General features: G+C 37.9%; 1 protein-coding gene across 1 annotated transcript in view; it reads right to left on the bottom strand.

Annotated features, from left to right (window-relative positions):
* TSNAX (translin associated factor X) overlaps positions 1 to 11,982 on the bottom strand; it is a 36,917-nt gene that overhangs the window by 5,833 nt on the left and 19,102 nt on the right. The gene's annotated exons all lie outside the window — the stretch shown is intronic.

Here is an 11,982-nt window from a genome sequence, read left to right as displayed (position 1 = left end):
TTTTTTTTTTGAGACAGAGTTCTGCTGTTGTAGCCCAGGCTGGAGTGCAATGGCATGATCTCAGCTCACTGCAACCTCCACCTCCTGGGTTCAAGCAATTCTTCTGTATCAGCCTCCCTAGTAGCCGGGATTACAGGGGCCCACCACTACGCCTGGCTAATTTTTGTATTTTTAGTAAAAATAAGATTTCGTCATGTTGGCCAGGCAGGTCTTGAACTGACCTCAGGTGATCTGCCTGCCTTGGCCTCACAAAGTGCTGGGATTACAGGCGTGAGCCACCTTGCCTGTCCACAAAAAAAAAAAAATTTAAGAGTTTAACAAGGATTTAAGAAAAACCTATAAATTTTGATAGGCTTTTATAAAAATTATACAAATTAATTTTTGCTTTGTTAACCAGCAAAATGCAATGATTCAAATAAGTAAGACATAAAATTAAGAATCATTTGGATCTTTCTTAAAGTTTTAATAGGCAAAACCACTTTAAGTAATGTAGGTAAAAGTGTCAAAATACTGTTTATCTCTTCGTATTTCAAAATGCATCTAAGACTAGGTAACTCTTCCCTGCTTTGCTCAGAATGATGGTTTCCAGATTCATCCATGTCCCTACAAAGAACACAAACTCGTTGTTTTTTGTGTTCAATCTATCATCGATGGGCATTTGGATTGGTTCCAGGTCTTTGCTATTGTAAACAGCACTGCAATGAACATACGTGTGGATGTGTCTTTATAAAAGAACAATTAATAATCATTTGGGTATATATCCAGTAATGGGATTGCTGGGTCAAATGGAATTCCTATTTCTAGGTCCTTGAGGAATCACCACACTGTCTTCCACAATGGTTGAACTAATTTACACTCCCACCAACAGTGTAAAAGTGTTCCTATGTCTCCACAACCTCTCCAGCATCTGTTGTCTCCAGATTTTTTAATGATCACCATTCTAACTGGCATGAGGTGGTATCTCAATGTGGTTTTCATCTGCATTTCTCTAATAACCAGTGATGATGAGCATGTTTTCATGTTTGTTGGCCTCATATATGTCTTCTTTTGAAAAGTATATGTTCATATCCTTTGCCTACTTTTGAATGGATTTGTTTTTTTCTTGTAAATCTGTTTTAGTTCTTTGTAGATTCTGGATATTAGCCCTTTGTCAGATGGGTAGAGTGCAAAAAATTTTTCCCATTCTGTTGGTTGCTGGTTCACTCTAATGATTTCTTTTGCTGTACAGAAGCTCTGGAGTTTAATTAGGTCCTATTTGTCTATTTTGGCTTTTGTTGCCAATGCTTTTGGTATTAATAGTCATGAAGTCCTTGCCTATGCTTACATCCTGAATGGTTTTGCCTAGGTTTTCTTAACTAGGGTTTTTATGGTGTTAGGTCTTATGTTTAAGTCTTTAATCCATCTGGAGTTAATTTTAGTGTAAGGTGTCAGGAAGGGGTCCAGATTTTGCTTTCTGCACATGGCTAGCAAGTTTTCCCAACATCATTTATTAAACAGGGAATCCTTTCCCCATTGCTTGTTTTTGTCTAGTTTGTCAAAGACCAGATGGTTGTAGACGTGTGGTGTTGCCTTCAAGGCCTCCATTGTGTTCCATTGGTCTGTATCTCTATTTTGGTACCAGTAGCATGCTGTTTCGACTACTGTAGCCTTGTAGTATAGTATGAAGTCAGTTAGCGTGATGCCTCCAACTTTGTTCTTTTTGCTTAGGATTGTCTTGGCTGTGCAGGCTCTCTTTTGGTTCCGTATGAAGTTTAAGGTGGGTTTTCCAGTTCTGTGAAGGTCATTGGTAGCTTGATGGGGATAGCATTGCATCTATAAATTACTTTAAGTTTAAAAAAAAGCTGTACAATACAATTTTGTACAAGACATAAACAATGCTTGACCTGAAAAGTAAATTTTGGTAAAGCTCAAAATCTAACTATAAATACTTTAAATGTTTATATAAACGTAAAGGGTAAAGTGCAATTTTGTTACATGCCTACAGTACTATAAATACTTTTTCAAGTGTTTTAAAACAACTACATTCTATAGCCAAAATTTTCAATATTGTTTTATTATTTCTTAATCTAAAAGGTGGTACAGGTGGTACAGGTTTTTTTAAGACAGAGTCTTGCTATACCCACAGGGTGGAGTACAGTGGCATGATCTCAGCTCACTGCAATCTCTGCCTCACAGGTTCAAGCAATTCTCCTGCCTCAGCCTCCCAAGTAGCTGGGATTACAGGCACCCGCCACCATGCCCAGCTAATTTTTCATATTTTTAGTAGAGATGGGGTTTTACCATGTTGACCAGGACGATCTCGATCACTTGACCTCGTGATCCACCCACCTCGGCCTCTCAAAGTGCTGGTATTATAGGCATGAGCCACCATGCCCGGCCAAAAGTATTTCTTAATTATAATTATTGTTAGGTTAAGAGACTTAAGTTTTTTAAGGCTTTGTTGGAAAAATGGCAAGAGAATATATTTCTGATTATAACAGGATCATAATATTTAAGTTCTGTAACACTTTTTATGACAGAGTCCTGCTACTTACGAATCTCCCCCACTTGACACTACACATCTGGTCTGGTGGCAACAGTGTTGGGAGGCTAACATCTGTAGGATCAACACATCAAATGCCAGGCAAAGGTCAAGGATACAAAGGAAAATGGATGACCCTGGTTTTGATAGCACTAAGAGGAAACGTAATTCAATGAAAATACCCTGACTCATTCAGAGCTGCAAATGATGTCCAAGTGTAGGTCAGAATGGGCAATTTGTTTGATAAACTATAATGTTCTCTGAAATTAAACATTAGCAAGGTTAAGTTTAACACAACAGATGACATTAATTTTATGAATTTTTAGTTTTATGAATAGGTGACACCGCCCAGTTCCTCTCCCTAAAGAATATCTCTATTTCTTATTTCCTCCTAAAGATACTTCATGCACACAAAAGCAAATAGCAAAACATAAAGATCAATAATCACGTCTCTAAATATGCTCTAATGTGGTTAGCCTCTTATGAGCTAAACAAGAAGATATGCACAAAGATTTATGTACAAGGATGTTAGTCATTACAGAAAAAAAAAATTTAAGTTAAAAGACCAGTAATAGGTGTTATCTATCACTTGTCAATTTTTGTCTCTCGGTTCCATTATTTCAGATAAAGGAGGTGGATGCCATCTGGCAATATATTAAGTTTTGTTGGTACAGGGTGCCACATGCTCAAAGAACAGTAAAGGAAAGAGCTCTCTGCCTGGTTCTGCTGTGCCCCTCTTCACAGCTCCCCGAGTGTGGGGCAGCCAGAACTTCAAAGAGGCCAGCAGCATGTGGCAACTGCCTGGGGACAGCTTCTTTTGTACTCCAGAGAGTGGTTCACCATTAAGCTACCTCCTTGGACAGGAAATTCCATGGCATGGCACTTCCCGATGGACAGCTTCCTAGAGAGTTCCATCAGCACAACAGCTCAGCCAACGTCTATGCCATCCAAGGGGCCATGCCCACACTCTCCAGCAAGGTCTAGATCTCATCCTGTGAAGGATGAGGGTTGGGTTCTGCCAAATTTTCTTCCTTGGGTGCTCTGCCTCTGCCCTGGGGGTAGTGGCTGCTCACCCTATCTGATATTCCAGTACTCCTGAGAGTTCTCTTTTCCTCTTATAATCCCCTATATAGTTAGTAAGTCTGTATGTTGTTCAAATTACCATCTAATTTCCATTCGTTTCCTGTTTGGACCCTGATGAATACAATAGGGAATTAGGAAAATAAGTAATGGTATTACTTCTCCTGCCTATTACCTAAAGAAGATATTCCATTTTTTGTGGTTACTGTATTAGGTTCAGGAATCAAGATTCAGTACCAGCTGGAAGCTTCACATGAATTCTCCCTTCAATGTACTAGGTGTTCCCACTTTATGTTCTATACCGGATGCTTACAGAAATACTGAAACACACTCACATCTCTCCTACCCATGGATCCTATCTTTCCTCTCAACTATTGCTCCATCTCCCTCCTCCTCCTCAGAGCTAAACTTCTTGAAGTAGCTGGCTGCAACATTTCCTCAGTAACTTCATCTCACACTTCTCAACCTACTTCAGTCTAGCTTGGGCCCACCTCTACACCAAAATAGTTCTTGTTAAGATTACCATAATAAATAAGACTAACGGACTTTTTTTTCCATCTTAATCTCAGCAGCACTCAGCACTTTGGGCCACTTCCCCTCTTTAAACAAGTTTTCCTTTGATTCCTTTGACAGCATCATCTCCTGATTCCCCATTTTTCTACCTCTCTGGTCATGTCTTCTTAAGTGTCTGCCTCCATTAGTCCTAGGTTTCCTCCAGTTCATCTATACTTGGTTTCAAGTAACTTTGCTGTCCCTAAACTTCATATCTCTGGCCTACAGGCACACATATCCAAACCAATATTTGACATCCTTATCAAAGATACCTCAAAATCAACACTTCCAACAACGAACTCAGTATCTTCCTTCCAAACCTGGTTCTCTCAGTTTTGCCAATTCCATGCACCTCCTGGTCTCCTCCCATCTATTCTTGACCTCTTCTCATCCATTCTCACACTGCAGACTGTTTGCCTTCTTAACATGTAACTATGACCACATCACTCCTGTTTAAAGCCCAAGTAATTTCCCATAGCACTCAGAATACAGGACCAAACCATTAACGTAGCTTAAATTCACCCCCACTTACATTATCAGCCTCAATTGATGCCACGGTTAAGCTATAACTCACAAAGGCTTACATTTCCAAGATGGGTACATAAACATCTATCTGTATGCATGTTAAGCAAAAAAATAGAGCTACTTCAAATGTCAGAATCAAACACAACTGGCAAGGTGCTTGTCTTATAGATGGCAACAGGAAGGGAGGGAAACAATATAAAAACTAAGACTGGGGCCGGGCACAGTGGCTCACACCTATAATCCCAGCCCTTTGGGAGGCCGAGGCGGGTGGATCATCTGAGGTCAGGAGTTCGAGACCAGTCTGACCAACATGGAGAAACCCTGTCTCTACTAAAAATACAAAATTAGCTGAGTGTGGTGGCACATGCCTGTAATCCCAGCTACTTGGGAGGCTGAGGAAGGAGAACTGCATGAATCTGTGAGGCAGTGGTTGCAGTGAGCCAAGATGGCGCCATTGCACTCCAACGTGGGCAACAAGAGTGAAACTGTCTCAAAAAAAAAAAAAAAAAAAAAAAAACTAAGACTGTGTCAGTTGAAAGCAGTACACACATATTTTGCTGAGCCTTGAATAATATTAAATTCAACAAATAGGATAAACAGCATTACATGGGAAGGGGGCTGTTATTCTCTCCACCCCCCCCCAATGTAATGCTGTTTATCCTATCTGTTGAATTTAGTATTATTTCATATGTTGCTGTTAATAAGGCAACAAACACTTCAGCAACAAGATACTACCAATATTCTGTATCATTCAGCAGTGCCTTGTTACAGAAGCAAATGGCATTTCTGTGTGGCTGCCATATAGTTTAGTTTCATTAAGGTACTTTTTTTTTCATATTTCAGTGGAAAAGTAGTTCAAAATATTCCAAATTTGAAAAGTAACATAGAAATCATGGCATCTAGTACTCTTATGACGAGGCCCAGGCCTGAAATTTAGTTGTACCTAGTTGATTTTACAAATTACAAATTATTTTCAAAAATAAACTCATTAAAATCATTTTCCATGTTTTGAATTAACTCATGGATGAAACAACTTTTTACAACTAATGAAGGTAGGCAAACTTTTTTTTTTTCCATTGACAAACACATGGTATTTTACAATTGTCTGCTGTAATTGTCATCTTTGTTCAATAACATTCATTCAGAATCAGGAGTAGTTTTAAAAATACTACTTAGCTTTTTGATAGCCTATTGTTTTTAATTATTTTCCCTCTTCCATTGTGGAACTATGAAATTTAAAATTATTCATATTATTTACTATGCAAGGCTCTTTGGTTCCTACCTCAACTTAGCTCCATTTCTACTCTTGCATGCCCAAAAACTCCTTTAGGACTCTGCTCAACAAACGAACATCTACCCTGGGACAATATCCTTAAGTATCACAGAGGGCCTTGAAAACTGGAACTTCAGTCTTTCCTTGAGCAGGAGCAAACTCTAAGATACGCTTTTTTCTCCATTCATCTGTAAGCTAAATAGTGCAATACAGTAAGCAACATTTGTTCTCAACTAAATGAATTATGCCACCTTGCTTAAAGAGCTGAAGTGGTTAGAATTTGACTTTTTAAAAAATTAGCACAGTTTCATTTTATTTTTTCTGATTTTTTATTGTGGTAAAATAAACATAACATTTATCAGCTCAGCCACTTTTAAGTGTACAATTTAGTGGTATTAAATACATTAATAATGTTGAACAACCATTATTACCATTCATCTCCAGAATTCTTTTATTAATCTTTCCAAAATGAAATTCTGGACCAAGCATTTCTAAATATAATTCCACATCCCTCCTCCCCTCAGCCTCTGGCAACCACCATTCTACTTTCTTGTCTCTATGATTTTGGCTAATCTAGGTACCTCATGTAAGTGACAAATAATGGTATTTGCCCTTCTGTGATTGGCTTATTTCACTTTGCATAATCTTTAAGCTTCATCCATGTTGTAGCATATGTCCGAATTTCCTTCCTGTTTAAGGCTGAATCATATTCTATTGTATGCATATACCAGATTTTGTTTATTCACTCATCAATAGACAGACAATTGAGTCACTTCCACCTTTTGGCTTTTGTGAATAATGCTGCTGTAAACATGACTATTCAAACCTGTAAGTCCCTCTTTTCAATTATTTAGGGGTATCACCCAGAAGCCCTCAACAGAACTTTTTAAAAATAATAGTTTACTAGGTCTTCAATGTCTACTACTTGTAACATGTATGGATCTGGAAATTGATATCCATCATTTTAATGCTCAATATAACCTTATAGACTGTATTACTATCCTTAATAAATAAACTGAGGCACAGAGAAGTTAAGAAATTCAGCCAAGTCACATGGTAAATGGTGAAAGTTTCTATAATTCAAAAGCTTACACCCTTCCCACCTTACCGTCTTCTTTACAGTCATCTCTATATAAAACATATCTGTTTTTCTCAACATTTTTCCTCCCTAAATTCCCAGTTCAGCTTTTCTCCATGTTTTGTTTAACCTTATTCTGTAGTCTTTCAAACACACTACATGCTTCCATGATTCCACGCCATTCTGTGACCATGCCCTCCCTCTCACATCTTTCTCTACCTACAACAACAGTATAAATACACCCCAATCAAGGAAGTACTAGTTTCTTCATTCCCACTATATGAAACTTGTACTTCAATTAAATGTTTCAGTCAGTTTTAGATTACAAATAGCGGTCTGATCACCTATTTTGCGCCCTAGAACTCTAAAGGTGGGTATAATGCCCAGACAACTTTGCTCCTTGGCCCACTCCCAAAGACAGCAACTGTTACATGTAGAAGAGACTCAACCATTTACTATAAATTCCTTCTAATAATCTCTCCCTGTTTCTCCTCACCAAGGTCTATGAAACTGTAAGTGCCTCAACAAACAAAAATATTTTAAAATTTGGTATTCAATTATTCAGATCCAGTTGTACTTAATTTATAATACTTTCTAATAAGATTAGAGTTCAAATTGATGAAAGACAGAATTTGAGGTCCTGATTTATTTTTTAATAGGGAAAAGAGAGAACATGGAGTAAGAGCCCTCAGAATTTACATGTGGTGTCAATCTCTATTAAATGTGGGTAGGCATCAGATATTTAATTTTCACGTATATCTAGTCATTATATAAGTTGTCCCTGAAATGTGTTAATAAAAATTACTTCAGAGATGAGGTGGCCATTTTTGCTCCACAGAAATTAGGTTTCATGCTATAATGTGGAGAAAGTTCAAGGACATCTGACCCAAAACACTGAAAAGCATTTTTGGTCACATGTAGGTAAAAGGATGTTTAAACAAGTTATGTTTCAACTTGATAAAGAGGACATCCGCTATTTTCAGTGAATAATCCCCAAGGTGAAAATTTTCAACCTACTGCCATATTCCATCAAACAATGCCTTCCCCTTCTGTCTTTGCCTTGGATGAAATCCAATTAGAATTATTTACAGGATCAGCTGCCAGTAAGAGAGAAGTCTGTAGGTTGCTTTTATGTAAATTGGTTTTTTTTCTTGTTCCCCTATTAGAACATCTAACAGGGAAACCTAGTTAAAGTCTTCGGATTATTTTTACTTATTCCTTTAATATTTAAGCAATATACATCCAGTCCAACTCTCCATCAAAAACTATATATAAAGGCAAACAGATACGACAGACGTTTCATTATAAATTTGAAGCTCACGTCTCAACTTTCTTTGTTTTCAATGCTTTTTCAGAAATTGTTTAACATACAATTCAGCAATTTTACCGCTAAATATATACACCTAAAAGAGCTGAAAGCATATATTCACACAAAGACTTGTAGGCAAATAATAACAGCAGTATTATTCACAAAGGCCCAAAAGTGGAAACAACCCAAAAGTCCACCAACTGATGACAGATTAACAAAATATGGTATATCTGTAAAACATACTATAATTCAGTTATTAAAAAGGAATGAAATACAGATACATGCTATGACATAGCTGAACTCTGAAAATATGCTCAAGGAAATCAGACACAAAAGGCCATATATGGTTTGATTCAATTTATATGAGATATCCAGAATAGACAAATCCATCGAGACAAAAAGTAGATTAGTGGTTACCAGAGGCTAACCCTGGTATTAGGAGAAAGGGGTATGGGGAATGACTGCTAATGGGTAGGAGGTTTTTTTGAGCATGATGAAAATATTCTGAAATTAGGCAGTGATAAATACATAACCTTGTGAAAACAGTAAAAACAACTGACTTGTTCAATTTAAAAGGGTTAACTATGTGGTATATAACGTCTCAATTTTTAAAAATTACACTTACAACTATTTCTCTGAGTACCACATGAATTTTTTAAACAACTTAGTTTCACCAAATCAATCACTGAAGTGTTAAAGTGAAATCACTTCATATTGGCTTCACAGGCCACTCTGCTAAAAATCTACTTTCAGATACACGAATTGTACACTGAAAATAAATGTATTTATATGCCTCAGCTTTGTAAAGTATGTGTACTTATACCACCAACAGTAAACTCTGCATAGAATTCCACTAATTTGGGTTTTGTCTGAGGTTTTTCTTTTTTTTGAGACACAGTCTGGCTCTGTTGCCCAGGCTGGAGTGCAGTGGCACAATCTCGACTCACTGCAACCTCTGCCACCTGGATTCAAGTGACTCTCCTGCCTCAGCCTCCCAGAGTACCTGGGATTACAAGTGCCCACTGCCATACCCAGCTAATTTTTGTATTTTTAGTAGAGATGAAGTTTCACCATATAGGGCCAGAATGGTCTTGAACTCCTGACCTCAGGTGATTCGCCCGCCTCTGCCTGCCAAAGTTCTGGGATTACAGGCATGAGCTACCACGCCCAGACTTTTTTTTTTTTAAGTCTTGCTCTGTTAATCAGGCTGGAGTGCAGTGGCATAATCGTGGCTCACTATCACATCAAATTCCTTGGGCTCCAGTGATACTCATGCCTCAGACTCCCCAGTCACTAGGACTAAAGAGGCAAGCAACTATGCCTAGCTAATTTTTTTTTTTTTTTACTTTTTTGTAGAGACAGGGTTTTGCTAAGCTGCACAGACTGGTCTCAACTAATCCTCCCACCATGACCTCCCAAAGTCCTGGGATTACAGGTATAAGCTACCACTTCCAGCCCTAAAGCAGGGTTTTTACATTAGCACTGAAGAACATGTATTGAGCAAATTGGTGCCACTGAGTTCTTATCCAAAATGAGAAATTTTTAATTTAGTACAATATTACAGATTAATTTTGCTAAATTTGAGAAGGGTCAGGAATGAACATTTGCTAATGGTTAGATGCCAAACAAAATAAGAAATGCTTTCCATACATGTATTTTATTTAATTTCAAAAAAAAATCCAGGTGGTAGCTATTAATGGTCTCATGCTAAAAGAAAAAAGGTTGAAATTCAAACAGGCTGTACACTTTGTTCCAAGGTTACAGAACTAAGGAATATTAAAGTCCAGATCTGTCTGATGGCAAAGTCTCTCTCTTTCTACTTCACGTCACTGAGCAAGTCTAATCTCTTAAAAGGAGACCCGACAGACTAGAAAAGTTAATGCCAATCTGGGGATCTTCTAAAATTGACTTTCCTAATACCAAAGGATCACATTCTCTTCTTATCTTGTTTAATCCTTATAGTAATCACTTAAATAACTCTTGTCTGCACTTTCAAATTTCCTGTCCCTTGAAGTGATATTTAAGAAATTTTAACAGGAATATAAAGTACTATATAAATAAATATAAACCTAAAACTTTAAATATATTCTTTTATTTTCTTAATACGCTGTATTTATCATAGAACTGCTTAACAAGTGATATAAAATATAACAAATTGTCCCTCAAATCATTCCAATAATTCTCAAATCATTTCTTAATTTTTAGATGCTGTTGGAAAGGGCTTTTGTTTGCTTTGACTTCCCATGTCTGAGCCACGATTTGATATGGAGAATATCATCAAACTCTTCCTATAACCTTCTTCTTTAAAATGACAGTTATCAGGCGACTGGGTTCCTGCCCAGGTAGGGGATTCACACAGGCCTGCCTCCATTCTCAGCTTCCAATTCCCCCCACCATTCCTTTAACCTCTGTTCCTCTCTCATCATACTCTCTCCCCCAACCAATGAGGGATGACGGAAGTAGAAGAGGAAAAGGAAGGAAGAAGGAAAAGAAAGAAAATCTGTTCACTTTTGGGTATGCCTGCTGTCCTGTGATGATTATCAACAAGGCTCCCTTCCCTCAGACTTCTTCCCTTATGTGCAGAGACAGCCACTTCCCTCTCCACCAGAGGGCCATGCCTCAAATAAAGCAACGCTTTCTGAACCCGCCTGAGATTATTACGGCAGCCTAGGAGAATATGCTCTGCATAAATACCTATTTATAACCCTGGTATCAGACACTATTTGCTTCTCCCCTTAAGGCACCTCTTTTTGAGGGTTTACAAAAAAAGTCCACAGCTCAGTTGCACAACACAAAACCCCCACCCACCCCTGGACTTAACTCAAAAGCAAATCCCCAGTCCAGTCCCTCCACTCAAAAATAACTTTCATAGCTCATCCTCTAGCTGCAGTGCAAAACCAAAAAATATCTGCTACGGACTGACCTGGGATGATCTAAATATGCTGATCATATGTTGAAGCCCTAACCTCTAGTACCTGTGAATGTGAGTGTATTTGGAGACAGGGTCTTTAAAGAGGTGATTAAGTTAAATGAGGCCACTGAGGTTCCTTAATCCAGTATGGCTGGTGATGTAAACAGAGATTAAGACATACAGAGACAACAGAGATGTGTGTACACAGCCACGTGAAGACCCAGGGAAAAGACAGCCATCTGCAAGTCATGGAGAGAGGCCTCAGGGGAATCAAACTTGCTAACACCTTGATATCAGCCTTTAGGCCTCCAGAACTGCAAGAAAATAAATTTCTGTTTAAGCCACCCAGTCTATGGTATTTTATTATGGCAGGCCTAGCAAACTAATATAGTATCTTGCAATCAGTGCACCTTTGGCTTCTGAGATAAACCACAGGCACCTATTAATTTTATTACTCCTCGCAATTCATAATATACTACTTCCCAACACACACATAGATATATTTCTATGTTAGCTACAAACATGGCCACAACAATGCAACAGGCCGCTTATCTTGTCCTACTTCTCCCATTGTCATCCTGCTGCCAAAAATGAGCAAAACCCCAACCATGAATTGGAATCTAACTTTCTGCCTCATTCATTTCTATTTCTATACAGAATTCTATTTATTGTTCAGGTAAACTTTCAAAAATGAATAATGATAACTATTAAATGTTTCTGCTTAAGTTCCCAT

The sequence above is a fragment of the Cebus imitator genome, unplaced genomic scaffold (assembly GCF_001604975.1).
Source record: "Cebus imitator isolate Cc_AM_T3 unplaced genomic scaffold, Cebus_imitator-1.0 Scaffold42, whole genome shotgun sequence".
Lineage (NCBI taxonomy): Eukaryota > Metazoa > Chordata > Mammalia > Primates > Cebidae > Cebus > Cebus imitator.
The sequence above is the reverse complement of the archived record's forward strand: the minus strand, read 5'-3'. Positions and strand labels throughout refer to the sequence as shown.